At 49.6% G+C, this 27,915-nt stretch overlaps 1 pseudogene across 1 annotated transcript; it reads left to right on the top strand.

Annotated features, from left to right (window-relative positions):
- The first annotated feature begins 23,782 nt into the window (after nt 1–23,782).
- On the top strand, nt 23,783–27,380 carry LOC308530676 (sialic acid-binding Ig-like lectin 5; annotated as a pseudogene). The gene is made up of 8 exons: nt 23,783–23,819; nt 23,912–24,310; nt 24,521–24,799; nt 25,070–25,117; nt 25,370–25,624; nt 25,709–25,993; nt 26,271–26,345; nt 27,355–27,380. The product of its transcript is annotated as a sialic acid-binding Ig-like lectin 5 (transcript).
- The last annotated feature ends 535 nt before the right edge of the window (nt 27,381–27,915 follow it).

Below are 27,915 nucleotides of genomic sequence, written 5' to 3'. Positions count from 1 at the left end.
GCTCCCCGGCCTCCGCGTCCCCGCCAGCCTCCTCCCGGCTCCCCGCTCCGGACCCCGCGGCCCAGCCCCCTCCCCGGGGGGCCCCCGCCCCGGCCCCTCCCGCCGCCCGGCCGGCCCTGCGCGCCTGGCTTCCCCCTGCCCCGCCGCTGGCCCGGGTCCAGGGGAAAAAATTCCATCCAGCCGGAGGCGGCGCGGGCGGGGGAGCGCGGGCGGGAGGCCGGCCGGGGAGCGTGACGCAGGGCGGAGGGAAGGGACAAAAGGGGCCGGGAGGCGGCGGGCCCGGCGCTCCCACCGCTCCCGCCCTCCGCCGCCCGCGGCCCGGCCGGTCTCTCGCGTCCCGGCTTCTCGTCCCCTCCGCCTCTCCTCCCTTCCTGCTCTCTGCCGGCCTCCATGCCCGGCGCATTCTCTCTCTCTCTCTCTCTCTCTCTCTCTCTCTCTCTCTCTCTCTCTCTCTCTCTCCCTCCCCCATCTCCCCATCAGGGTCTGCTCTCTCCTCTCTCCCTGCCTCCTTCCCCTCCCTCCCCCTCCGCTGCGGTCTCCCCCACCCACCCACCCACCCACCCCCCCATCCACCCACCCCCCAGGGACTCTAAGGTGAATCAGACCCGCATCTGCCCTGGCAGACGAGCTCACCGTCTGATGGAGGAGGCAGGCCCAGGCGCAGGCAGTTGCCATCCCGGGGCGATGGGGGTCCGGGGGGCGCCCGGGGCGGGAGGGAGGACTCCCGGCCGCTGGAGACGAGCCCCAAGGACCGGCGGCGGCGGCGGAGGAGGAGGAGGAGGAGGAGGAGGAGGAGGAGGAGGCTGCGCTGGTGGCATGACCTCCAGGAACCGGGCGCAGCTCGGTCTGAATGGCTGAGGGCGAGGGCGTGCCAGGCAGAGGGCACAGCCGGGCCGGAGGCGCCGAGGCAGGAAGGCAGGGGCGAGCCTGGAGGGCAGCGCCGCAGTCCCGGCTGCGAGGACTGGAGCCGGGCGGCTGAGCAGACGGGGCCGCGGGGTGGGCGGGGCCGGCGGGCAGCGCCCGGGAGGCCGGGCTGGGGACTTTTTCTGGAGGGTGAGGAGCAAAGGGGAGGGGCAGAGCCGGGTGTCCGCGAGGCCCCTCTGGGCCCGGTGGGGGAGGGGGAGAGGCTGGGGGGGAAGCTGGCAGGCTGGGGAGGAGGGTGCCGGAGCTGGGGCTGGGACCCTGGGGACGGAGAGCAGGGGTGGGGCAGCGAGTGTGTGGCGGCTGGAGGGACGGAGCACGGACAGACTCTGGGGAGGTGACCGGGAGGGAAGGCGTGGGGATGGACAGCCGGGAGTCGGGCCCAGGACCTGAGGGGACTAGCGCTGTGTCCAGGGGGGAACCAGGAGGAAGAAGAGGGTACAGGAGAGGGAAGAGGCTGCGCACAGCTTGGAACCCAGTGGCCATTAGGGGCCTGGGGGGAGGGGGGGACAGGGGGACATGTAGGGAAGACATTCAGGCAGTGGTAGGTGTACAGTTCTGGGGCTCAACAGTGAAAAATGCATTTCCCTCCCACCCTGCAGGCTGGCCACCCAGATCTCTCTGGGGGCAGCTTAACACCAATTTCTTGTGAATCTTTCCAGAGCACTTGTATGCACATGTATTATACCACCATCTTCCTTTTTTTTTTTTAAAAAAAATATATTTTATTGAGTTTTTACAGAGAGGAAAGGAGAGAGATAGAGAGTTAGAAACATCGATGAGAGAGAAACATCGATCAGCTGCCTCCTGCACACTCCCCACTGGGGATGTGCCCGCAACCAAGGTCCATGCCCTTGACCGGAATCGAACCTAGGACCTTTCAGTCCGCAGGCCGACGCTCTATCCACTGAGCCAAACCGGTTTCGGCAACCCTCTTCCTTTTTATGCCCGGATGGGATCACATTATTCTACACTTTTATTTATTATTATTTTGTATTGATTTCAGAGAGGCAGGGAGAGATAGAAACATCAATGATGAGAGAGAACCACTGATTGGCTGCCTCCTGCACACCCCACACTGGGGATCCAGCCTGCAGGCACATGTCCTTGGCCGGAGTCGAACCCGGGAACCCTTCAATCTGCAGGCCGATGCTCTATCCACTGAGCCACTTTCCGGCAGTCTCTTATATCCATGTTAGCAGTTACCTTGTTCATTTTATTTTATTTACTTACTTTAATATTTTTATTGATTTCAGAGAGGAAGGGAGAGAGAGAAACATCAATGATGAGAGAATCATGGATAGGCTGCCTCCTGAAACCCCCCCCCCTCCCCCCATGCCTGCAACCTGGACATGTGCCCTGACCCGGAACCAAACCGTGACCTCCTGGTTCCTAGGTCGATGCTCAACCACTGAGCCACGCCAACCGGGCTACCTTGTTCATTTTAGTGACTGTATAGTATCCCAATGCATAAATGTATTTATACTTATTCAATTGGGAGATCATTTTTTACATAAAGACACATGCTTATGCATATGCAAATCACTGGGGGGTTATTTGGTTTTTTACTGATTCCTTCTGATGCTCTTAAGCCTCTGAACCTAGATCCTTGATAAATACTAATAGTTCTTTTAAAATTGATTATTATTGCCCTAACCAGTTTGGCTCAGTGGATAGAGCATCGGCCTGCGGATTGAAGGGTCCCAGGTTCGATTCCGGTCAAGGGCATGTACCTTGTTTGCGGGCACATCCCCAGTAGGTGGTGTGCAGGAGGCAGCTGATCGATGTTTCTCTCACATCGATGTTTCTAACTGTCTGTCCCTCTCCCTTCTCTGTAAAAAAGTCAATAAAATATATTTTTAAAAAATTGATTATTACTTACTAATGATAGGGATAATGACAAACATACCCTTTATTGACCACATACTTACAGACAGGCCCTGGATTGGGTATTTCTATACATGGTATCCCTCAATCATCGCAGCAATCTCATTTACCAGGAACTATTTTATCTCCATGTAGGGAACTAAGGTTCTGAATATGAGTTCCGCAAGCGCGCACTGTGAATGGCAGAGTAGGATTCGAACCCAGGCCTCCCTGGCCCCAAGTCCCATGTTCTGTCTCTGGAAGTGGGCCGCCTCTGCAAACACGTGCGGCTGACTTGGGATTGACATTGGCCACATCATGGACTGGCCACACACACCAATTCCCACACGTTGAGAAGGACCTACGTCACATCCGGCACCTTGACCTGGCGTCCAGAATTACCATCATTGCCGTCATTCTGCCTCACCCCGCAGGCCCTGAGGTCCGGCCGGGTGGTCACCACGCCACCCTGCGTGTCTCCCGGGCCTGGCTCTGAGCCCCTGGTGCTGTGACTCTCCGTCTCTGGGAATCCGCTGAGGGCAGAATCCAGGTCTGAGTCATCTCTGTCCTCGGTATCACCCAGGAGGGTGTGGCTCGGAAGCCGGGGCTCAGGAACAGGGAGAGATGGATGAATAACATGGTTTATGGGTTAGGCTGGGGCTTGCAGAAGCCTCTGGAATAAGGAAACATAATTCCTCTCAGTTCCTGAAGCATGGTTTCCATTCCCATTAGTTCGTGAACCACTGTCGCCATCCTTCTCTGATACGCAGGGCTCACAGGGCCCTGGGCACCTAAGACTCAGCTACCGCAATTCCCATAAATTCCCAAGACTCAGGAGCCACCATCCATTCCCATCAGCCTTTGAGACTTGGGGTCCACCATCCAGGCAGCCTCTGTGACAGAATAGCCCACCAGCCCTTGAGATTCAGGATCCATCATTCTTTTTAAAAAATATATATATATTTTATTGATATTTTTACAGAGAGGAAGGGAGAGGGATACAGAGTTAGAAACATCGATGAGAGAGAAACATCGATTCAGCTGCCTCCTGCACACCTCCTACTGGGGATGTGCCTGCAACCAAGGTACATGCCCTTGACTGGAATCAAACCTGGACCCTTCAGTCCGCAGGCCGATGCTCTATCCACTGAGCCAAACCGGTTAGGGCAGGGTCCATCATTCTTATCCGCCCCTGCAACTCAACATCCACTTTCCCAGCCTGGCGGGGGTGGCTCAGTGATTGAACGTCAACCGGTGAACCAGGAGGTCATGGTTCGATTCCTGATCAGGGCACATGCTCGAGTTGTGAGCTTGATCCCCCAGTAGGGGATGTGCAGGAGGCAGCTAATCAATGATTCTTTCTCATCATTGATGTTTCCATCTCTATCTCCCTCTCTGAAATCAATAAAAACATATATATATATATATATAATCCATATCCACTTTCCCATCAGCCCCTGTGAATAGGATCCATCATTCTCATCAGCTCCCGACAGCTAGGACCTACCATCCCCCTCAACCCTGGAGACACTGGGACCACCTTTCTCACCAGACGTTGGCACACAAGGACCACCGTTCTTGCCAGTCCTGATACCCAACACCCATAATTCCTATACCCCTAAGATGCAGGAACCACCATCCCCATCATGCCCTGACACGCAAGTTCCACCATCGTTTTTTCCCTCCGAACAGCGGGCCCATGTGAAGGTAGAAGCAGCCCGCCCTTCACAAGCCATCCCTCCGCACCCCACCCCCCCACACCCCAAGTGCCTGGAACAGGACCTGGTAGCCAGGAACACACTTCAACCCGCCCTGAGGTGGGTCTGAGTCAAGAACTCACTGATACTCCAGAGAAGGTAGCCTGGAGGCATGAGGAATATCAAAGCATCAGAGAATCCTTCCTTGTGAGGGATCAACCCCAAACCCGAGCTAATCCTACAGCACTGCCAGAGAATCCTTCCCGGTGGGGGTTACTCCCCAAACTTGAGATAATCCCACAGCACTAGTTAATCCCCACAGGCTCCATAATCCTCAGACTAGCAGAGCGTCCGCAATACCGATGATCCAAATGCAATGGAGGCTCCTAGCTGGTTTGGCTCAGTGGTTAGAGCATCGGCCTGCGGACTGAAGGGTCCCGAGTTCGATTCCAGTCAAGGGCACATGCCTGGGTTGCAGACTCCATCCCCAGCAGGGGGCAGGCAATCAATGAATCTCATTATTGATGTTTCTATCTCTTTCTCCTTCTCCCTTCCTCTCTGAAATATATATTTAAAAAAATAATAATCCTGAGTGGTGACTCTCACTGGTGGATGTGGGAATTGGGGCCAGGGCGCTCTCTCTCTCTCTCTCTCTCTCTCTCTCTCTCTCTCTCTCTCTCTTTTGGTGGGTGGGTGGGGAGAAGGCCAATCTCATTCTCACTATTAACCCTTTCTCTGGTCAGGCTGGTTGGAAGCATAGGTGTGATTTTGGGGAAGGGTTCGTCTGCAGCTGGCTTCTCGGCCCCTTCCCCTGTGGGCCACCCCTTCTGCTTATCAGAACAGCTCGGGCCTTCAGCTGCTATGCTGTTCACATCCAAGATTTAAAGACAAACAAACGCCTTGACACTTTATTTCATGTCTTCTCAAATATGTGAGCATTTGTCCTGACATACTGTGCAGTTTTTCAAGAACAGAATTCTGTTGTATTATAGCAAGGTGATCAAGAACACAGACTCTGAAACCAGGCTGCCTCTGTTTGACTCCCGGCTCAACTATTTTACTAACTATGTCTTTTAAAAAAAATTATTTGTTGATTTATTTTATTATTTTTTTAAAATATATGTTTTATTTTTTTTTAAATATATTTTATTGAGTTTTTACAGAGAGGAAAGGAGAGAGATAGAGAGTTAGAAACATCGATGAGAGAGAAACATCGATCAGCTGCCTCCTGCACACCCCCTACTGGAGATGTGCCCGCAACCAAGGTACATGCCCCTGACCAGAATCGAACCTGGGACCCTTCAGTCCGCAGGCCGACGCTCTATCCACTGAGCCAAACCGGCTTCGGCTTAAATATACGTTTTAATTGTTTTCAGAGAGGAGGGGAGAGGGAGAGAGAGAGAAAGAAATATTGATTTGTTGTTCCACTTATTTATGCATTCATTGGCTGATTCTTTTATATGCCCTGACCTGGGATCAAACTTGCAACCTTGGTGCATTGCTGAGCTACCAGGCCAGGGCCTAACTATGTCTTTTTATGCCTCAGTTGTTGTTGTGGTGGGTTTTTTATGAACTTTTTGAAAAATATATATTCTATTGATTTTTTACAGAGAGCAAGGGAGAGGGATAGAGAGTTAGAAACATCGATGAGAGAGAAACATCCATCAGCCACCTCCTGCACACCCCCCACCGGAGATGTGCCTGCAACCAAGGTACATGCCCTTGACCGGAACTGAACCTGGGACCCTTCAGTCTGCAGGCTGACGCTCTATCCACCGAGCCAAACCGGCCACGGCATCAGTTGTTGTTTTTTTAAAAAAATATTTTTATTGATTTCAGAGAGGAAGGGAGAGGGGGAGAGAGAGATAGAAACATCAATGATGAGAGAGAATCATTGATTGGCTGCCTCCTACATGCCCACCAACCTGGGATTGACCCCACAATCTGGGTATGTGCCCTGACCAGGAATGGAACCATGACCTCCTGGTTCATAGGTCAACACTCAACCACTGAGCCACACCAGCCTAGCTATGCCTCAGTTCTGTGATGGGAATGATAGTAACTACCAACATTGCAGGGTTGATATACGAGAATTCAAGGAGTTAATAAATGTCAAGTGCTTAAAACAGTGAGTGGCACATGGTAAACCACATAAAAAATTATTTGTTGTTATTATTCCTACAGAATAATAGAGAGCTAGCTCTATCCTAATTTCTTTATGTGCATGCACATCATTTTATTATTTTTTTAAATATATTTTTATTTTTATTGATTTCAGAGAGGAAGGGAGAGGGAGAGAGACAGAAACATCAATGATGAGAATCATTGATTGGCTGTCTCCTGCACACCCCCTCCTGGGGACCAAGCCCACAACCTAGGCATGTGCTCTTGATTGGAATCGAACCTGGGACCCTTCAGTCCGCAGGCCGTCGCTCTATCCACTGAGCCACGCAGGTTAGCGCTGGAGATATTTTTACAGTATTTTTAATAGTGTAAAGGGTTCCTTGGACCAAAATGTTTGAGAATTGCTGCCTCAGAGATGCTTGTGCACAGCTACACCAGATGCATGTGCAAGAATGTTCACAGCAGCATCGTATGTCATAGCCCCAATCTGGAAGCAACCCAGATGCCCACTTAGTATCAGATGGATAAAGTGCGATACATCCACACAATGGAATACTGTAGAGCAATGAAAAAAAACTAACAGCTACATGATGACACGGACAACTCTTCCAAACATAATGGAGAAAATAAGAAGACACGAAAGAATGCATAGCCTGGCAGGCATGGCTCAGTGGTTGAGCATCGACCTATGAACCAGGAGGTCATGGTTTGATTCCCGGTCAGGGCACATGCCTGGGTTCTGGGCTCGATCCCTAGTGCGGGGTGTACAGAAGGCAGCCGATCGCTGATGTTTCTATCTCTCTCCCTCTCTCTTCCTCTCTGAAGTCAATAAAAAATAGTATTTTTTTTAAGAAAAGAATGCATAAAGTCTTGTTCCAAAAATATTTAATATTAATATCAGTCAAAAGAAAACGACAAAAGAAGAGTGAGGGCAAGATTATAAAAATGTTAGGATTCTTACTCACTTCTGGAGGGATGGAGGAGTTACTTTGAGGATGCCACTGGAGGAAATTCTGAAATGTGGTGTATATTTCATTCCTTGACCTCTATGACAAGAGTGTTCGCCTTACATTTATAATATGTGTATGATGACATTTGTTTCAGGAATCTCTCTCTCTGTATGTTATACTTCACAGAAGCTATAACAATCTTACGTCTACTTCTGAAATTATTGAGGAAGCAGCAAAGATCCAGTTTGTGGTGCAGCTTGAATGAAATTACATAATCACTTTCGACCAAATTTTCCCAAAGAGGAAGTAATCCATTCCCTTAGTTAGTTTCTATTAGTGAGGAAGGAAAGCTTAATAACTTGGCAGCAGTATCATTCTCACTAGGATTTTTTTTTTTCTAATCCTCACCAGAGGATATTTTTTTCATTGATTATTAGAGATAGTAGAAGGGAGGGGAAGAGACAGAGAGAGAGAAACATCGATGTAAGAGAGACACATTGATTGGTTGCCTTCTGCATGCACCCCAACCAGGGCCGGGGATCGAGCCTGCAACGGAGGTACATGCCCTTGACCAGAATTGAACCTGGGATCCTTCAGTCTGAGGGGTGGTGCGCTAGCCACTGAGCCAAACTGTCTAGGGCTCACTAGGATCTTTTAATGGCCAAGTGAGCATCTATTTAGCATTAGAACTGAGAAAAGAGTGACAGCTAAAAATGTTGAGAAATAATAGTTTCCGCATCCTAATGTTAGAATGTTAAAATGAGACTACTATATAGCTTTGACTCTTTATGTTGAAGTAATTTTAGTGTTCTGAAAAGTTGCAAAAATAGTACCCCGAATTCCCAGATACAATTCTCGCAAACTGCCCTAATGTTAGCGTCTTATATTACTGGCGCCAAAAATACACAATGGGGGAGTGGACAGCCTCTTACAACAAATGTTGCTGGGAAAACTGGATATTCACATGTAAAGAATGAAATTGGACCCCCCCTTTTTGTTTACACACACACACACACACACACACACGCACATACTCACACGCACACGCACACATCAACTCAAAATTGATTAAAGACTCAAACATAAGACCTGAAGCTATAAAACGCCTAGAAGAAAACACCAGGAAAGAGCTTCATGACATTGTTCTTTGGTAATAATTTTATGGCTATGACCAAAGCCCAGCGAACAAAAAACAACAAAACCAAACCAAAAACAAGTGAGACTGCATCACATTAAAAAGCTTCTGCACAGCCTGGCTGGTGTGGCTCAGTGGTTGAGCGTCGACCTATGAACCAGGAAGATCATGGTTCGATTCCCGGTCAGGGCACATGCCTGGGTTGTGGGCTCAATCCCCAGTGTGGGGTTAGCAGGAGGCAGCCCATTAGTGATTCTCTCTCATCACTGATGTTTCTATCTCCCCTTTCCTCTCTGAAATCAATAAAAAACATATATTTGTAAAAGCTTCTGCACAACAATGGGCGCAATCAACAGAGTGAAAAGGAATACAGCCTGTAGAATGGGAGAAAATATTTCAAACCATATATCTGATAAGGAGTTAACCTCCAAAAATGTATTAGGAACACCTACAATTCCAGAGTAAAAAAAAAAAAAAATCCTAATAACCCCATTTAAAAATGGAGTAAGGACTTGAATAGACCTTTCTCCAAAGAAGACAGAAATATTAACAGTAAATATTTTTATATTTGGAACAAGACTTTACATACTTTTGTGGGTCTTTTTATTTCCTCCAACACTGTGTTTTGGAGAGTGGTCCATGTGTAGCTTTATGAAAGAATGCTCAACATAACTAAGAATCAGGGAAATGCAAATCAAAACCACAGTGGGATATCACCTCACACCTGCCGGGATAGCTAATATAAAAAACACAAAAGGCCTGGCTGGTGTGGCTCCGGTGGTTGGGCATCTTTCCATGCACCAAGAGATCATTAGTTTGATTCCTGGTCAGGGCACATGCTCAGGTTGTCAGCTCCATCCCCAGTAGGGGGCATGCAGGAGGCAGCCGATCAATGCTCTCCCCCTCTCATCCATGTGTCTCTCTCTCCCTCTTCCTTCCTCTCTCTCTCTACAAACAATAAAAAGATATTTAAAGTAAGTAAACAAACAAACAAACACAAAAGATGATCTCTCTACAATCAATAAAAACATCCTATATAATAAAAGGCTAATATGCAAATCAACTGAATGGCGGAATGACCGGTTGCTATGACACGCATTGACCACCAAGGGGCAGATGCTCAATGCAGGAGCTGCCCCTGATGGTCAGTGCACTCCCACAGGCGGAGTGCTGTTCAGCCAGAAGTGGGGCTCATGGCTGGCGAGCGCAGCGGCAGTGGTGGGAGAGGCTCCATGGCAGCGCTAAGGATGTCCGACTAACGGGGGAGTGGGCCTAAGCCATCAATCGGACATCCCCCAAGGACTCCCGGACTGCAAGAGGGCTCAGGCCGGGCTGAGGGACCCCCTGCCGAGTGCACGAATTTCGTGCACCGGGCCTCTAGTATTTAAAATAAGTAAATAAACAAACAAACAAAAACACAAAAGATGACAAGTGCTGGTACGTATGCAGATAAATTAGAACCCTGTACACTGTTGGTGGGAATGCCAAATGGTGCCGTAGCTCTGGAAGTAGCATGGAGATTCTTCAAAAAATTAAAATCATGATCTAGCAATCCCACTTCTAGATATTTATCCAAAAGAGTTGACACACCAGAATCTCGAGAACATATCAGTACTCATTGTAGCACTATTAACAACAGCTAAAATGTGGAGGTAATCTAAGCGTTCATTGACAGGTGAATGAATAAATGAAATGTGGTGCATACATACAGTGGCACATTATTCAGCAATAAGAAGGGGGAAAACCCTGCAGGGTGCAATCATAGGATGAAACTTGATCATGTGAACTGAAATAGGTCAGTCACAGAATGACAAATATGGAACGATTCCACTTCTGTGAGATATCTAGAAGAGTCAAATTCATAGAACCGCCCTAGCTGGTTAGGCTCAGTGGATAGAGCGTTGGTCTGCGGACTGAAGGGCCCCAGGTTCAATTCTGGTCAAGGGCACATGACCGGGTTGCAGGCTCCATCCCTAATGTGGGGCGGGCAGGAGGCAGCCGATCAATGATTCTCTCTCATCATTGATGTTTCTATTTTTCTCTGCCTCACCCTTCCTCTCTGAAATCAAATATTAAAAATAAATTCATGGCCCTAACCGGTTTGGCTCAGTGGATAGAGTGTCGGCCTGTGGACTGAGGGGTCCCAGGTTTGATTCCGGTTGGGGACATGTGCCTTGATTGTGGGCACGTCCCCAGTGGGGGGTGCGCAGGAGGCAACTGATCGATGTTTCTCTCTCATTGATGTTTCTAACTCTCTATCCCTCTCCCTTCCTCTCTGTAAAAAATCAATAAAATATATTTTAAAAAAAATTCATAGAACCAAAGAGTGGGACCGTAGTCGCCAGGGCTGGAGGGAGAGGGAATTAGTGAGTTAGTAGTAATCTGACATAAAGTTTAGTTGAACAAGATGAACAAGTTCTGGAGATCTGCTATATAACACTGTTGACCTACAGTCAACAACACCTCATTGTGCTCCTAAAAATTTGTTAAGAAGGTCAATCTCATGTTATGTGGTATCATAATAAAAAAATTATAAGCTCGGGAAATTAACATGGGTGCAAAACTATTAACATTACATATTTTATTTTATTTTATTATTATTTTTTAAATATATTTTTTATTGAGTTTTTACAGAGAGGAAGGGAGAGAGATAGAGAGTCAGAAACATCGATGAGAGAGAAACATCGATCAGCTGCCTCCTGCACATCTCCTACTGGGGACGTGCCCGCAACCCAGGTACATGCCCTTGACCGGAATCGAACCCAGAACCCTTCAGTCCGCAGGCCGACGCTCTATCCACTGAGCCAAACCGGTTTCGGCAAACATTACATATTTTAAAATAAGCTACTGAGAACCTTGTCATCTATCAGTCCTTGGACTTGTGTTTTTGTAAAGTCTGCTCAGGTCATTAGCCAATTTTTCTATTGGGTTTTCGCATCTTTTTCCAATTAAATTTGTGGGTTCTTTATCATCCCCACCCAGTGAAAATTGTTGTGAAAATATTTGTGTATTAAGTCATTCAACGTAAAATGGTTAATCTATATAACAATATATACCTGCATTTTTTTTTCTTTTCTTTCTTTTTTTTTTAATAAATATATTTTATTGATTTTTTACAGAGAGGAAGGGAGAGGGATAGAAAGCTAGAAACATCGATGAGAGAGAAACATCGATCAGCTGCCTCCTGCACACTCCCACTGGGGATGTGCCCACAACCAAGGTACATGCCCTTGACCGGAATCGAACCCGGGACCTCTCAGTCCGCAGGTCGACGCTCTATCCACTGAGCCAAACCGGTTAGGGCTATACCTGCATTTTCAAAACCAAAAATCAGTGTACAGAATGACACCGTTTTACATGTTGGCATGTTTTTAAAACATCTGGCTTAATGGAAGGCAATTGAAATGGCATATCTGCTTCTTCAGTCAATTTTTTTTGGTGATATTCACAGGGTGATATTCACACTTTAACAGCAGGTAGTTGTTACATTTTGAAAATGAAATATATTTTAATAAACACTGTCTTTATACTTATTCAAAGTGTGTACACATATTTTGGGACACCTGAATATTCATCCTCACTGTAGGACATGCTTATTAATTTTAAAGAGAGGGGGAAAAAGGGAGAGAGAGAGAGAGAGAGAGAGAGAGAGAGAGAGAGAGAGAGAGAAACATCGGTGTGAGAAACATCAATCAGTTGTCTTCCTGTTCACACCCCGTCTGAGGATTGAACCCGAAACCTAGGTATGTGCCTGACCAGGAATCGAACCCGCAACCTTTTGGTGTAGGGGATGACACTCCAACCAACCGAGCCACACGGGCCAGGGATATTGTGATATTTTTTAAAATTTGCGTTGTATCTCCCAGTCAGGTGACTCAGTTGATTGGAACGTCGTCCCGTACACCAAAAGGTTTGGGTTCGATTCCCTGTCAGGGCATATGCGGGAAGGCAACGGATGGATGTTTCTTGCTCACCTGGATGATTCTCTCTCTGTCTCTCTCTCTCCTTTCCCCTCTCTCTAAAATCAAGAAAAAACAAAAACAACCACACACACATATCTTTGGGCGAGGATAAAAAAAATCGCCTTGTGTTCAGTGGTGTCGATGTGCCAAAGCCATTACCCGATTAATGGGCACTTGTTTTGTTTCCAGTTTTGTGGTTTTTGTTTATGGGTGCCATAAACTTCCTTGTACGTCTATCCTCACACGCTGATGGCTTGGTTTTAATGGGATGGGTTCCCAGGAGTGGGATTGTGGAGATTAAGTGAGTGTGTAGGTGCAGTGCTCATGAATGATGCCAGATTGCTCCCCCGCCCCGACCCCAACCTAAGGGGATCTTTTCCTTCACATCCATGCAGGCTAAGTGTGTCCTTATACTGTTGTCGGTTTCCAACTCTGGAGAGTCCCCGAAATGGAAAAAGTGTGGTGTAACTTGACGCCTTAATGAGTTATGGGGCTGCTTCTAATAGTTTTTCCAGCGAATTGTGGATTTCCCAGGCATACAATTATACGACTTGCAAATAACGAGGGTAGGTCCTTCCCAGTACGTATACTTCTTCTTTGGCTCTCTTTTTGATTGCCCATGGCTCACTCTCTCAGAACGATGTTTGCACTCAGCAGCCGAACTCTTATTTCTCTGCCTGGGAACCCCATCGTCGTGTGTGGCCCCACTTCCCGACACGAAGGAAGCTGGTGCTGGACGTTTCTTGCTCACATTGATAATTCTCTCTCTCCCCCTCCCCCTCCCTCTGAAATCCATTAAAAGCATAGCTTGCTTTCCCTGGAACCCGGAGGCTGGCGTGCAGGCGTCTGAGTAAGGGGACACTGCGACTTTATAAAGAGGTAAGGATTGCCCAGGGCTCCCTTTGACGGCTCTGGCCTCGAACCAGGCTGTCCCCAGGCAAACTTGGCGAGGAGTCTCCTTTCATTGTTTCCCTGGGTTCTGACCCATTTTCTAAACTTGGTACTTTGGCTTTCTCGTCCAATCTGAAAGCTGCCCAATGTCCTACAAAAAAAAAACACCACCACTTTTTTTTTTTTTTTTTTTTGCTTAAGTGAACCCAAATTGGTTCTCTTCGCAACCGAGGGCTGTGCTGGTAGAATGTTAAGTAAGAACTGAGATAGCAGGTGCCATTGTCTCGTTCTTGACTTTGTTCCAAGCAACCTCTCATCTGCACTCACTTATTAATTAATTCACAAAACGAATGTTGAAATCCGCGAGTTCCCTCCTTTTGCCTCCAGTTCTAAGCCAGTACCAAAGGGGTCACTCTAGTTTTCTGCCTTTTCCTGTGAGTAACTCTTTTCTCCGAGAAGGAGACCCCTATTTCCCGTCATCCCTAGCCTATTTATTTGGGCAGTCGCCCTGAGTGGAACCAATCCCCATCTTGGCCCCCGGGCCTCCCCAGCGTGGTTTCCTCCTCATCCTGCGTGGCCGTGGCCGTGTTTCACCTGCTGAGGTGTCTACCCCCCCCCCCCCCCCCACACACACACCTGTTCAAGGACTCCCTCATCACAATGCTAGGTATGGGGTCATTCCTGAGTCGAAGCAGCACAACATTCTCACCTTGTTCGGGTTCTGACGTTCCCTGCTGGCACTTTGGGTAGACACCTTCTCTCTCTCTCTCTCTCCACCTCATTCTAGGTCACTGCTTTGCACAGACATCCGCCTTGCTCTGCCATCCTGATGACTTCTGAGCTCTACTTTTATTTATATACTAGAGGCCCAGTGCACGGCATTCGTGCACTGGGGCGGGGGGTGGGGTGGGTCCCTCAGCCTGGCCTGCGCCCTTTCACAGTCCGAGACCCCTTGGGGGATGTCCGCCTGCCGCTCCCCACAGGCAGACATCCCCTGCAGGGGTCCTTAGCTCTGCCATGGAGGCGGGAGAGGCTCCTGCCACTGCCACTGCCGCTGTGCTCACCAGCTGTGAGCTAGGCTTCTGGCTGAACGGTGCTCCCCCTGTGGGAGTGCACTGACCACCAGAGGGCAGCTCCTGCATTGAGCGTCTGACCCCTGGTGGTCAGTGTGTGTCAGAGCGACCATTCGTTCCACCATTTGGTTAATTTGCATATTAGCCTTTTATTATATAGGATTATATAGGATTAAAGAGCTTTGTTTATAGTTTTCCCTTTTTGTGTCACCATGTTAGGTTTTTAAAATGCATATATTTTTATTGATTTCAGAGAGGAAGGGAGAGGAAGAGAGAGATAGAAACATCAATGATGAGAGGGAATCATCGATCCACTGCCTCCTACATGGCCCACACTGGGGATCCAGCCCTCAACCCCCACCATGTGCCCTGGCTGGGAATTGAACCGTGACCTCCTGGTTCATAGGTTGACACTCAACCACTGAGTCACACTGGCTGGGCACCATGTTATGTTTTTAAAAAACTTAAAAAAAGTTTTAATCCTAACCCAAGGGAATGTTTTTATTAACTTGAGAGAGAGAGGAAGGAAGAGAGAGGGGAAGAGAGAGAAACATGGATGTGAGAGAGAAACAGCTATTGGCTGTCTCCAGGACACCTGACTGGAGATTGAACCTAAAACGTAGGCATGTGCCCTGACAGGGAATCAAACCGGCGACCTTGTGGTGTATGGAAGGATGCTCCCGCCGACTGAACCACCAGGCCAGGACACCATATTAGGTTTTTATATGACGCGATGCTGACTCTATACAGATAATTGGGAAGTTTTTTGTTTATATCATTAGTGTACATTGAATCAGAATTGTCTGTTTGTTGATAGTTTGAAATAATTTCATATAATTCTGCCAGCTTATCTTATAGTTACCCATGTAGTTAACATAGTCATCTCTTCATGAGATTGTTTTGTAATTTACACGTCCCCCAAAAGTCATCCATTCACCCCAAGTTTTCCAGTTATTAACAAGGAACTTCATGAATAATGTGGTTTCTTCGGAGTTGCTCCCTCCCCTCATCCCTGTTACCCTTTCGTCCTTTCCCCTGCATCCCAGGTGATTCTTCCCACCGTGGACTCTTTTATTCTCTGTGTGCCAAGTACTGTATTCTATGCTTCTAAGTGCATTTCATTTTATTTTTAAAAGTATTTTTATATCGCCCTAACCGGTTTGGCTCAGTGGATAGAGCGTCGGCCTGCGGACTGAAAGGTCCCAGGTTCGATTCCGGTCAAGGGCATGTACCTGGGTTGCGGGCACATCCCCAGTAGGAGATGTGCAGGAGGCGGCTGATCGATGTTTCTCTCTCATCGATGTTTCTAACTCTCTATCTCTCTCTCCCTTCCACTCTGTAAAAAATCAATAAACTATATATTTTTTTAAAAAATAATAATAATTTAATATTATTTAAATAATAAAAAATAATAATAAATAATAATAATAAATAATAATAATAAAATAATTTTTTTAAAATATATTTTATTGATTTTTTACAGAGTGGAAGGGAGAGAGAGATAGAGAGTTAGAAACATCGATGGGAGAGAAACATCGATCAGCTGCCTCCTGCACATCTCCTACTGGGGATGTGCCCGCAACCCAGGTACATGCCCTTGACCGGAATCGAACCTGGGACCTTTCAGTCCGCAGGCCGACGCTCTACCCACTGAGCCAAACCGGTTTCGGCAATAAAAGCATTTTTATTGACTTTTAGAGAGAGAGAGGAAGGGAGAGAGAGAGAGAGAACCATTGATGGGAGAGTGAAACATCGATCAGCTGCCTCCTGCATGTGCCCCACCGTGGATGGAGCCTGCAACCGGGGCATGTGCCCTGACCAGGAATCAAACCGGGAACCTCTGGGTGCACGGGCCCACGCCCAACCAACTGAGCCACACTGGCCAGGGCAGTACATTTTATGTTTAATTGTCATTATTTTTTCTCTAATTATTTCCCCTTGCTCTTCCAGTTCAGTTCTTATTCTGTTGTCTTTATTGCTAGTATCTAGAATGAAAGTTTTCTCTAATCTCCTTAGCTGTTACAGTCGACCAGTCTTTTTGTTTCATAAAATCAATTAAAATACTTTTTATAATTTTTTCCATGCTATATTCTTTTTCTACTTTATTGTTTGTCAAAATTGTGTTGCAAGAGAGCTGGAGCCTTGGGCGTCTTCTCTCTCTCTCTCTCTCTCTCTCTCTCTCTCTCTCTCTCTCTCTCTCCCTCCCCCCAACCCCCCATGGGCATCTGAATTGTGGATCCTGGTCTCTCTGTGATTTACCTGAGCACACTTTGTCCAGCAGGTGGCGGACTTGGCTTTGATTTTTCTCCCTGACTCAGGTTGACAAAGACCCACTGTTGAGAAAAGAAGTGAGAGAGCCCAAGGCCGGCTAAAGGAATGTTTGTTTGGTTTCAGCGCAGGGGACACCCCAGCACTTGGTGCGAGAATGCAGCAAATAAGCCGGCAGCTCCGGCTCGGCCCAGCTGATTTCTGTCCCACGGAAATGCCAGATACTGACATTCTTCAAAAGCCAGGCATTCAGATGACTGAGAGAGATCTCCAAATGTGAAGCTATGACCAAGACACTAAAAATGCTTGAAAAACCTGCGTGTAAACGAAATACAAACTAGGATTTATTTTTATTTTTGTTTTTTTTGCGAGAGGCACCGGATTCTCCGTACCTTTGTCGCCTGGGATTCCAGTTACACTGAGAAGTGAAATTTGGAATGAACACTTCTCCCCTAAGGTCGAGAGAAAGACAAGGCTGTCTACTCTCACCACTTCTTCTCAACATTTTAAGGAAATTTCTAGAAGGAACAGTGAGGCGCGAAAGGGAATAAAAGGCACCGGGATTGGAAAAAGGGAAATAAAACATTATTGTTTCCAATGACAGGACAACACATCTCAAAGGCAACCTCCTGGAATCGGTCCGTGAATTTAGCAGAGCGGCTGCTTCCAAAACCAGTGTGCAGAGACAACGTCTACATCTACATTAGCAACATCAGAAGATTAAACTAAATTATCATGTACTATCATTGTTATTTTTAATCCTCACCCGAGGATATTTTTCCGTTGATTTTTAGAGAGAATGAAAGAGAGAGGGGCCCTAGCCAGTTTGGCTCAGTGGATAGAGCATCAGTCAGCCTGTGGACTACAGGGTCCTAGGTTCGAGTCTGGTCAAGGGCATATGCCTGGGTTGTGTAGGGGCCATGCGGGAGGCAGCCGTTCAATGATTCTCTCTCATCATTGATGTTTCTATCTCTCTCTCCCTCTCTGGAATCAATAAAAATATATTTAAAAAAAGAAAAGAAAGAAAGAAAGAGGGAGGGAAAGACAAGAGAGAAACACCGATGTGAGAGAAAAACATTGATTGGTTGCCTCCTAAACGGGCCCTGGTCGGGGCCCCGGGCTGGGGAGGAGCCTGCAACGGAGGTATGTGCCCTGGACCGGAATCAAACCCAGGATCCTTTGGTCCGACGCTCTATCTATCCACTGAGCCAAACCGGCAAGGGCTAAAAATATCATAGTACCCCAAATCACAACATTCCTAAAAGTGAAACCAATAAAACTGTTTCAAGACTTCTACAGTGGGAACTGGAAACTGTTGCTGAATCACATCTGCAAAACCTCATTGGCCACATCAGGTCACATTCACAGGCTCTGGACCTGAGGACCTGGGGGCCACTCTCAGCCCATGACATTTTCTGATTAAACCCAGGTGGTGATAGACTTATGGGAGGGGGTCACTTTGTAAATGATATACATGCCTAACTCTTATGCTGTGCACCTGAAACGAATATAACATTAAATGTCAGCTGTAATGGAGGCAAAAGAAAAACTTGAAAAAAATGTCATGGGCGTAGCGTGAGTGCCTGACACTGAGCTTTGGGTTGCCAAAACGCCCATTTCAAAACGCATCCACCTTGAATAAACATGGCTGGCTTTTTTTTTTTTTTAAATATGGAAGGAAGTTGCCTCCTTAAGTCTTTTTAAAAAATATATTTTATTGATTTTTTTACAGAGAGGAAGGGAGAGGGATAGAGAGTTAGAAACATCAATCAGCTGCCTCCTGCACACTCCCTACTGGGGTTGTGCCCGCAAACAAGGTACATGCCGTTGACCGGAATCAAACCTGGGACCCTTCAGTCCCCAGGCTGATGCTCTAGTGGGCCAAACCGACAGTGGTTCTCAACCTTCTGGCCCAGGAGTGGGCGAAATTTTTGACTCGAGGGCCACAATGGGTTCTTAAACTGGACCGGAGGGCCGGAACAAAAGCATGGATGGAGTGTTTGTGTGAACTAATATAAATTCAAAGTAAACATCATTACATAAAAGGGTACGGTCTTTTTTTTTTTTTAGTTTTATTCATTTCAAATGGGCCAGATCCGGCCTGCGGGCCGTAGTTTGCCCACGGCTGATCTAGAGGCTAATTTTAGTTCAAGGTGTTGTTACAATACAAGCCTAAGGAGGCAGGCGAACAGGGCTACTTGGTGGCTATAGCCAAGTAGTCCCTTAGCCTCTCTTTCACAGAAACATGTGTCAGAGCAATCATTCATCCGCCACTCAGGGTCTGCTGGTCAGCCCTGGCAACCATTGAGGCTGGGACCCACACAACAGTGGGGCCATGTCTCTGGGCTGCGGCTTTCCTCCAGCCCTCTCAGGGGAGACAGGAAAGCTCAGCTGTGCTGGATTTAGAGAAATGCCTCTCTCCAGGTGGGAAGAGGCTCTGGTATAGTCTTCCCCATGGCAAAGGTGCAGGGTTTATTTCACAATGATTATTCCTCACTCTCTTTACCAGGACCACAGGAGGCCCTTTGCTGTGTAAACCTGGTGGGGCTCCTGGAGGTAAAACCCAAGAAGGTGTGGGACCTGGAAGACCGAGCCCCACAGGAATTTCTCACTCTCATTTTTTAAAAAAATATATTTTATTGATTTTTTTACAGAGAGGAAGGGAGAGGGATAGAGAGTTAGAAACATGGATGAGAGAGAAAGACCGATCATCTGCCTCCTGCACACTCCCCACTGGGGATGTGCCCGCAACCAAGGTACATGCCCTCGACCGGAATCGAACCTGGGACCCTTGAGTCCGCAGGCCGACGCTCTATCCACTGAGCCAAACCGGTCAGGGCTCTCACTCTCATTTTTGCCCTTTTTCTTTCTTTTGCACATGTTTGTTGCAGGCTGGGCCTTGCACAGGTATACCAGTACTTCGGGATCTTGCGTAGTTAACGTGGGAAATATGTTCAAAATGCTAAGTTTAACGTGTCCAGCAGGGGGTGCTGTTGCTCACTGATTTCTTGCCTTTGGTGTGTTTGGCCTCTAAGACCAGTAATGAGAGGGACACTCTCAGCTTGTAGGATTTTTGTTTAGTCCCATCAGGGTCCCCCCTGTTAAAATCCCTCTATGGACAAGGCAGTTAACGGTCCGTGAGTGAAGATGAGGAGTGTGAGGGGAACAATTGGGCAGGGGTTCTGACTGATGGCGCGGGACCCCGCAGCTGGAGGGAGAGGAGAGAGTGCGTGGTAGGAACCTGCATGAACACACAGCCAATAGGAGTGCAAGGAGGAGTTGTGGACCTGAAGTCAAGGTACCAGCAGAGGGTTTTGGCAGCGTCAGGGGCTGAGGCAGAGGAGGTCACGGGTGTGGGCACGGTGGGTAGGGGAGAGGCTGCATAAAACCAATTCGAGTCCTTACCGTGAATGTTCACCTATGCCACCGTTTTTCTCCCTGCATTTGTATCCAAAAGAGCAAGAATTTTCAAGGCATCTCAGAGCGATGGGATTTCATGAAAATAACACTCTAACTGCACCCGACAGAACTGGAACCTTTGATTTTCCTACTTTCCAACCCACTCTATGAAAAAATATTCCTTTGGATCAACCAATGAACTTGTATGTATATATGCATAACACGTGGACAAAGACCATGGGGTGCTGAGGGCCTGTGTGTGTGTGTGTGGGAATGGCGGCTGGAAGAGGTTAATGGGGGAGAAAGGAGGACCTATGTAATACTTTCAACAATAAAGATTAAAAAAGAAAAAGAAACTATATTCTTTTGTATACCTAACAGAAAATATACTCAGAAAAAAAAAGAGTTTTAGGCTAGAATACCTAATTGGGACTATGGAAAAATTTGCACTTAAAAAATATATCTTGCCGAAACCGGTTTGGCTCAGTGGATAGAGCGTCGGCCTGCGGACTGAAAGGTCCCAGGTTCCATTCCGGTCAAGGGCATGTACCTGGGTTGTGGGCACATCCCCAGTGGGAGATGTGCAGGAGGCAGCTGATCAATGTTTCTCTCTCATCGATGTTTCTAACTCTCTGTCTCTCTCCCTTCCTCTCTGTAAAAAATCAATAAAATATATTTTTTAAAAAAATATATATCTTTGCCCTAACCGCTTTGGCTCAGTGGATAGAGCGTCAGCCTGTGGACTCAAGGGTCCCAGGTTCGATTCCGGTCAAGGGCATGTACCTTGGTTTTGGGCACATCCCCGGGGGTGGGGGGGTGGGGTTGTAGGAGGCAGCTGATCGATGTTTCTCTCTCATCGATGTTTCTAACTACCCCTCTCTGTAAAAAATCAATAAAATATATATATAAAAAAATAAAAATATATATCTTTAAGAAATAAAGCACCCTAGCCGGTTTGGCTCAGTGGATAGAACATCAGCCCGTGGACTGAAGGGTGCCAGGTTCGATTCCAGTCAAGGGCATATGTCCGGGTTGCGGGCTCAATCCCCAGCAGGGGGCCTGCAGGAGGCAGCCGATCAATGATTCTCTCTCATCATTAATGTTTCTAGCTCTCTCTCCCTTCCTCTCTGAAATCAATAAAATATATTAAAAAAAGAAATAAAGCAATTCAACTGATTAAAACAAAACAAAAAAACCCAAAGCCCAGTGCCGGCTTGAAAGGTTCTGAAGTGCACTGGCTCGGGGCACAGAGCTACTTCAATGTCCCCCAAATCAGCGGTTCTCAACCTTCCTAATGCCACGACCCTGTAATACAGCTCCTCTTGTTGTGGGGACCCCCGATTCCATTGTTACAAATTGAACATAATTACAGCCTAGTGATTAATCACAAGACAATATGTAATTATATATGTGTTTTCCGATGGTCTTAGGCGACCCCTGTGAAAGGGTGGTTCGACCCCCAAAGGGGTCGCGACCCACAGGTTGAGAACCGCTGCCCCAAATCCTTTGGCTGCGGCTGTTAAGCCTGTAGCTCTGCTGCCCCCTGCTGGCTCGTTCTCAGGTTCGGTCTCACCGCTTACTGGGCTCTGAGGTTGTCAGATCTGGGCCCCTCCTTCCTGGTTAGACGTGATGGGGACACTTCCTTCCCTGTCAATCAGGGTCCTTATGTCCACACGTTGCGGCTTCCGGAGGCAACTTCCTTCCCGCTCACTGATGTCACCTGCTCCATCTCCTCACAGATGAGTCAGAGCTCGCGGTGAGAGAATGCAGCAATCCCCCGGCAGGGTCTTGCCCCAGCTGCCTAGAGATGCTTCTACCCTCCGTGCTAGGGACCAGGCAAGAGCCTGCAGGAAGATGCGTGCGACCCCAAGCCCCGAGCCTTCCCCTACGCTGACATCTAGTCCGACTTTGATCCTCAGGCCAATGAGGCCCCCAACTCCATTTCCCACCCTCGGAATTGCCTGGGGCATGTGTGTGCCTTTGGTTCTTGCCCTGCCTTTTCTGGGTTCCCACCCTCTCCTAGATTTTGGACTGAAAATTCTTCTCTCTCATTAGCCCTCCCATGGTTTTAAGATCTACAATAATTTTTCCTCCTTGCATTTTTCAGTGGAGTGACATGTTTGATGCCCTGGACATGGTCCTCATCTCTTTCTTATTTATGTATTTATTTATTTATTTATCAGCTATTTATTTAAATGTTCTATTTCATTCTTTTAAAAAAATATTTTATTGATTTTTTACAGGGAGGAAGGGAGAGGGATAGAGAGTTAGAAACATCGATGAGAGAGAAACACCGATCAGCTGCCTCCTGCACACCCCCTACTGGGGATGTGCCCGCAACCAAGGTACATGCCCTTGACTGGAATCAAACCCGAGATCCTTCAGTCGGTAGGCCAACACTCTATCTACCCAGCCAAACCAGGTAGGACTAAAGGGCGAGTTGTTTATTTTAAAAATATTTTTATTTATTTCAGAGAGGAAGGGAGAGGGAGAGAGATAGAAACACCAATGATGAGAATCACTGACTGGCTGCCTCCCGCATGCCCCCCATTGGGGATGGAGCCAGCAACCGGACCATGTGCCCTGACCGGGAATTGAACCATGATCTCCTGGTTCATAGGTGGATGCTTAACCACTGAGCCACACCTGTCGGGCAAGGATGAGTGTTTGACTCATCTTTTCCATCCTGAGAGCTTACCCTGTGCAGTATCTACAGCCACTAAAGCAGGGCAGGGCACACAGCTGATGTCCATGAAACATCGGTTGAATGAACCAGTACTCCGTTCCAGGCACTGCCCCCTGTGCTTCCAACCCGTACGAACTCCTCTAATCCTCATGCAACAATTCCAGTTTACAGACCAGCAAATGGAGGCCCAGAGAGTCCAAGAAACGTTGGTAAAACAGAACAGGTGATGGGTAAGGTGGTGAGAATGTCGGAAGGCCCAGGGTCACTGGTGGGGCCCACAGTTCTTGTCCACCTGAGGTGTTTGCCCCTGAGAATGAACATTCTCCAGAAGAGGAGACCTCGGCCACCTGGACCCTCAGCCTGGGGGCCCCAGGCTGCTCCCATGTTGTGAAAAAGATTTGGTCTTTGGACGACGGCCAGAGGCCCCAGAGGCTCTGGTCCCCAGGGAGCTGGTGGCCGGGCAGCAGTCTCTTTCCTGTGTAGACATGGCGCCAGAGGCAAGCGCTGCCACCACCAGGACCTTAAGATCCTGCACAAGCTTGTCCCCAGCTCCCTAGCTCAGAGTTCTCATGTGGAACTGTCGGGGAGGGGACACAGTACATTTCATCCCTCCCGGCATCCCCCTCACCACTGCCCCCCACCCCCGACCCCCCATCCCCCCAGCCTGTGGAGGCCAAGTTCCCCTCCCAGCCTGGCCCCAGTCTCTCCCCCAGGGCTTCCTATTGGGGCATCCTAGGCCCCACCCCAGAGCTGGGCACTTCCTTCCCTGACACAGGGACCGGGACCCACTTTGCCCTGCCAGAGGCAGACATGGTGCCCCTGCTGCTGCTGCCCCTGCTGTGGGGCGGGGGGGGGGGGGGGTGAGTGGCTGAGGGAGGGGGGCAGGGCAGGTGGGGGAGGGGCTAAGGCTACATCTGAGCCTCAGTCCCCCTCCCCCAGGGTCCCTGCAGCAGCAGCAGCATCCAGGCTATGAGCTCCGAGTGCAGGAATCGGTGACGGTGCAGGAGGGTCTGTGTGTCCACGTGCCCTGCTCCTTCTCCTTCCCGTGGAGTTTGTGGTCTTCCTCTGGTGACCTCTACACCTACTGGTACCGGGACGGGGACAACACAAACCGTGATGCTCCTGTGGCCTCGAGCAACCGGAATAAAACAGTGAAGAGAGAGACCCAAGGCCGCTTCCTCCTTGCGGACCCCACGACCAGCAACTGTTCCCTGCAAATCAGAGACGCCAGGAGGAGTGACTCAGGACGCTACTTCTTCCGAGTGGAGACAGAACATTCTAGATTTCATCCCCAAGGATATACTTAACGATATAAGATGCTGCATTTGCAGGTGACAGGTAAGGCAGCGGCCCCCGGAGAGGATCAGAGACATGGGACCTGTCTTAGAGCAGGAACAGGACACTGGACACTCCCTGTCCAGGCCGTGGGCCCTGGGTGGTGGGAAGAGACACAGGGCCCGGGGAGCTCAGCCCGAGGCAGGGCCTCTCTCAGGGTCCCGCTCTGAGTCCCCAACCTGGAGCCCAGGCACCTGCCTTTCTCCCCTGCAGCCCTGACAGAGAAACCCCACATCCGTGTACGGGAGCCTCTGGAGTCCGGCCGCCCCACACAGCTGGCCTGCAGCCTGCCAGGGGCCTGCGAAGGGGGACGACCTCTCACCTTCTCCTGGGCGGGAGCCGCTGTGGACTCGCTGAACCCCCAGACCCTCAGCTCCTCGGTGCTCACCTTCACCCCGAGGCCCCGGGACCATGGCACCAGCCTCACCTGTCAGGTGAAACGGGAAGGTTCCCAGTGGATTACACAGAGAACCATCCAGCTCAATGTCTCCTGTGAGTGTTGGAGCGGGGGCTGTGTCCATGGGGCAGTGGAGTGGCCTGTGTGTGTGTGTGTGTGTGACTGTGTGTGTGTGAGTGCGTGTGTGTGTGTGTATGTGTGTGTGTGTGCAGGAGGCTGAGCTAACCTGAGAACACCCTGGCATGGATCTGCGTGTAGGTGGGGAGGGGCCAGAAAGAGAGAACCCCTCCTTCCTGGTTCCCACCGCCCCTCCTTGGGATTGGGGTGACTTCCATCTGAAGGGGGGCCCTGTCTTTCTATCCCAGATGCCCCAGGGAACCTCATCATAGGCGTATCCTTCAGAAACGACACAGGTAGGAAAGAACCTCTCCTCTCTGGGCTGGGACCTGCCCCTGGGGCGCTGGTGGGGCAGAGGGGGGATCTGGAGTTTGAATGGGATGAGACATGGGAAGGGCAGGGATGAAAGTCATCACCTGAGTCCCTCACCTCTGGTGGGTGGGTGCCTGCATCTGTACACACACACACCTCTCTCTCTCTCTCTCTCTCTCTCTCTCTCTCTCTCTCTCTCTCTCTCTCTCCCTCCCTCATAACCATTCTCCCCAAAGCCTTTAAGAATCTGCAAACCACATCCCTTTCCATCCTGGAGGGAGAGGCCCTGAGGCTGCTCTGTGAGGCTGACTGCAACCCCCCTGCCGAGCTGAGCTGGTTCCGGGGGTCCCCAGGCCTGAACGCCACCCCCCTCTCCAGCACCGCGATCCTGGAGCTGCCTCGCGTGGGGCCTGCACAGGAAGGAGAGTTCACCTGCCAAGCCCGGCACCCGCTGGGCTCCCACAGCGTCTCTCTCAGCCTCTCCGTGGCCTGTGAGTGGGGAGACCCCGGGGGCAGGACAGCTGGGTTCTGGGGAGATTAGAGGCACCGCTGACCCTTCCCCTCGCTCCCCACAGACCCCCCGCAGCTGCTGGGACCCTCCTGCTCCTGGGAGGACCAGGGTCTGCGCTGCAACTGCTCCTCCAGGGCCCAGCCGGCCCCCTCCCTGCGCTGGCGGCTGGGGGCGGGGCTGCTGGAGGGGAACCATGGCAACGCGTCCCACGTGGTCACCTCCAGCTCAGAGGGGCCCTGGACCAACAGCTCCCTGAGCCTCAATGCGGGGCTCAGTGTGGGACTCAGACTCAGCTGCGAGGCCTGGAATGTGCACGGGGCCCAGAGCGCCTCTGTCCTGCTGCTGCCAGGTCAGGGCCTGCTGGGCGCAGAGGCCACGGAGAAAGGAGTGGGTCAGAGAGAGGGTGGGGCTGGGGGTTGCGCGGGGACAGGGGTGATTGCTAGGACAGGGCCCTCCATCTCCTGCCTGAACAGAACCGACAGCGGGTTCTAGGAGGAGGCGGGAAGAGGGGAGACTGAGTCCTGGGAGTGGGTGGTGTCACCTGAGCTGGTGCTGGGGGAACAAGCCCTGAGCCCCTCCAGCCCTCAGCACCAGGGCTCCTGGAGCTGCCCCATGTGGGGCTTTAGGCGGAGGGGAGTTCACCTGCCGGGCTCAGCACCCGCTGGGCTCCCAGCGCGTCTCCTTCAGCCTCTCTGTGCAGAGTGAGGTGCAGGACAGGTGTGGGGGGCCGCCTGGTCAGGTGTTGGGCTGTGGATGGACTGACACCTGGACAACACGTCACATCGATGAGAGAGAAACATCGATCAGCTGCCTCCTGCACATCTCCCACTGGGGATGTGCCCGCAACCCAGGTACATGCCCTTGACCGGAATCGAACCCGGGACCCTTCAGTCTGCAAGCCGACGCTCTATCCACTGAGCCAAACCGGATTCGGCTCTGTGGCCCTTCTTGAATGTGAAAATGGTTGCTTCCTTCCCCCAGTTCTTTCCTGTGGGTTGCTTTAGGATGGGAGTTGTGCTCTGAGGTGAGTCAGCCTGGCCTCTTCACTGTCCCTGAGGCCCATCTTGCCTGGCAAAGGTTATGGGGAAATTTCCTCTTCTGCATTTCAGTCTATACCTTGTGGCTTGGAGGGTGAGAGAGAGAGAGGCAGAGAGAGGGAGGGAGAGAGAGAGAGAGAGAGAGAGAGAGAGAGAGAGAGAGAGAGAGAGAGAAACATAAATCGGTTGCCTCCCATACTTGCCCTGAGCTGGTATGGAAACCTAGGGATGTGCCCTGACCTGGAATTGAACTTGCCACCAATTTGCTGTAGGGACGATGCTTCCACCAACAGAGCCATCCGGCCAGGGCTATCTATTTACACCTGTAATGTCCGCCCAAAAAGGTGTATCATTTCCTCCGTTGAGTTAGGGCATAGTGTATTTTTGTAATGTGCATCTCTGAATGTTCCAGGAACATCGTAAGTTTTGATGTGACCATGACATCTTTTATACCATCCTCTGTTTCGTTGGTCACTGTGCTATCTGGATGCATTTGAGTTTTGCAATTTGATTTTGTCTCTAGAAACCGTGCTGACTCTCTTCTCAAGCCCCTACATGGGCATCTGTATGTACGTGTGGATTTTCCTATGAAGACACAATCCTTGATGGAGAAAGTCAGCTTCATTTTCTTTTGAATTTCCATAGCTTTTACTTATTGTTCTTGGCTTTCTAGATTCCGTCCTGGTGCTGCTGCGTTAGGTGTGGTGCTTGCTGAGCTCACCCTCTATCCCGCCAGGGGAGCCTCCTGCATCCCTGCTGACTGTGATGTTATCTTGAAGGCTTTTGACATCCCCCAGCGCTCACTGGTGCCTCTCTTGAGATTCTATCAGTCAAGGGCCATCGATACACACAGAAGCCCCACTATGTGCTCCCGCAGCGGGAATGGAATGTCAGGGTTTGTGATGCCCGGGTTGGGACACAGATGGAGCAGAAAGGGAACACTTCCCATCAGCCTAGGTGGGGCTCTGAAAAGGGACCCAGCGATGAGGGGCCAGGAAGGTGGATTTTCATGAGCTTTCAGGTGGCAATAATGCTGCTGTGCTGAGGTCCCGCCAAATGGGGCGTCCGTTTCTGATTGGCCCTGTGCACCCTCCTTGTTCCTTAGACACTCAGACCCTCGAGCCAGCACAGGTGCGTCCCACGTCCCCAAGAAGTCCTCAGAGCAAAGGCCTTTAACACTCAGCATTGCCCCTGGGTTCCACCCTCCACTGGACTTGGGTCTAAATTCGTCTCT

Source organism: Myotis nattereri, assembly GCF_964212035.1.
Source record: "Myotis nattereri genome assembly, chromosome: 15".
Classification (NCBI taxonomy): domain Eukaryota; kingdom Metazoa; phylum Chordata; class Mammalia; order Chiroptera; family Vespertilionidae; genus Myotis; species Myotis nattereri.
This window is presented reverse-complemented; position numbering and strand designations above follow the sequence as displayed.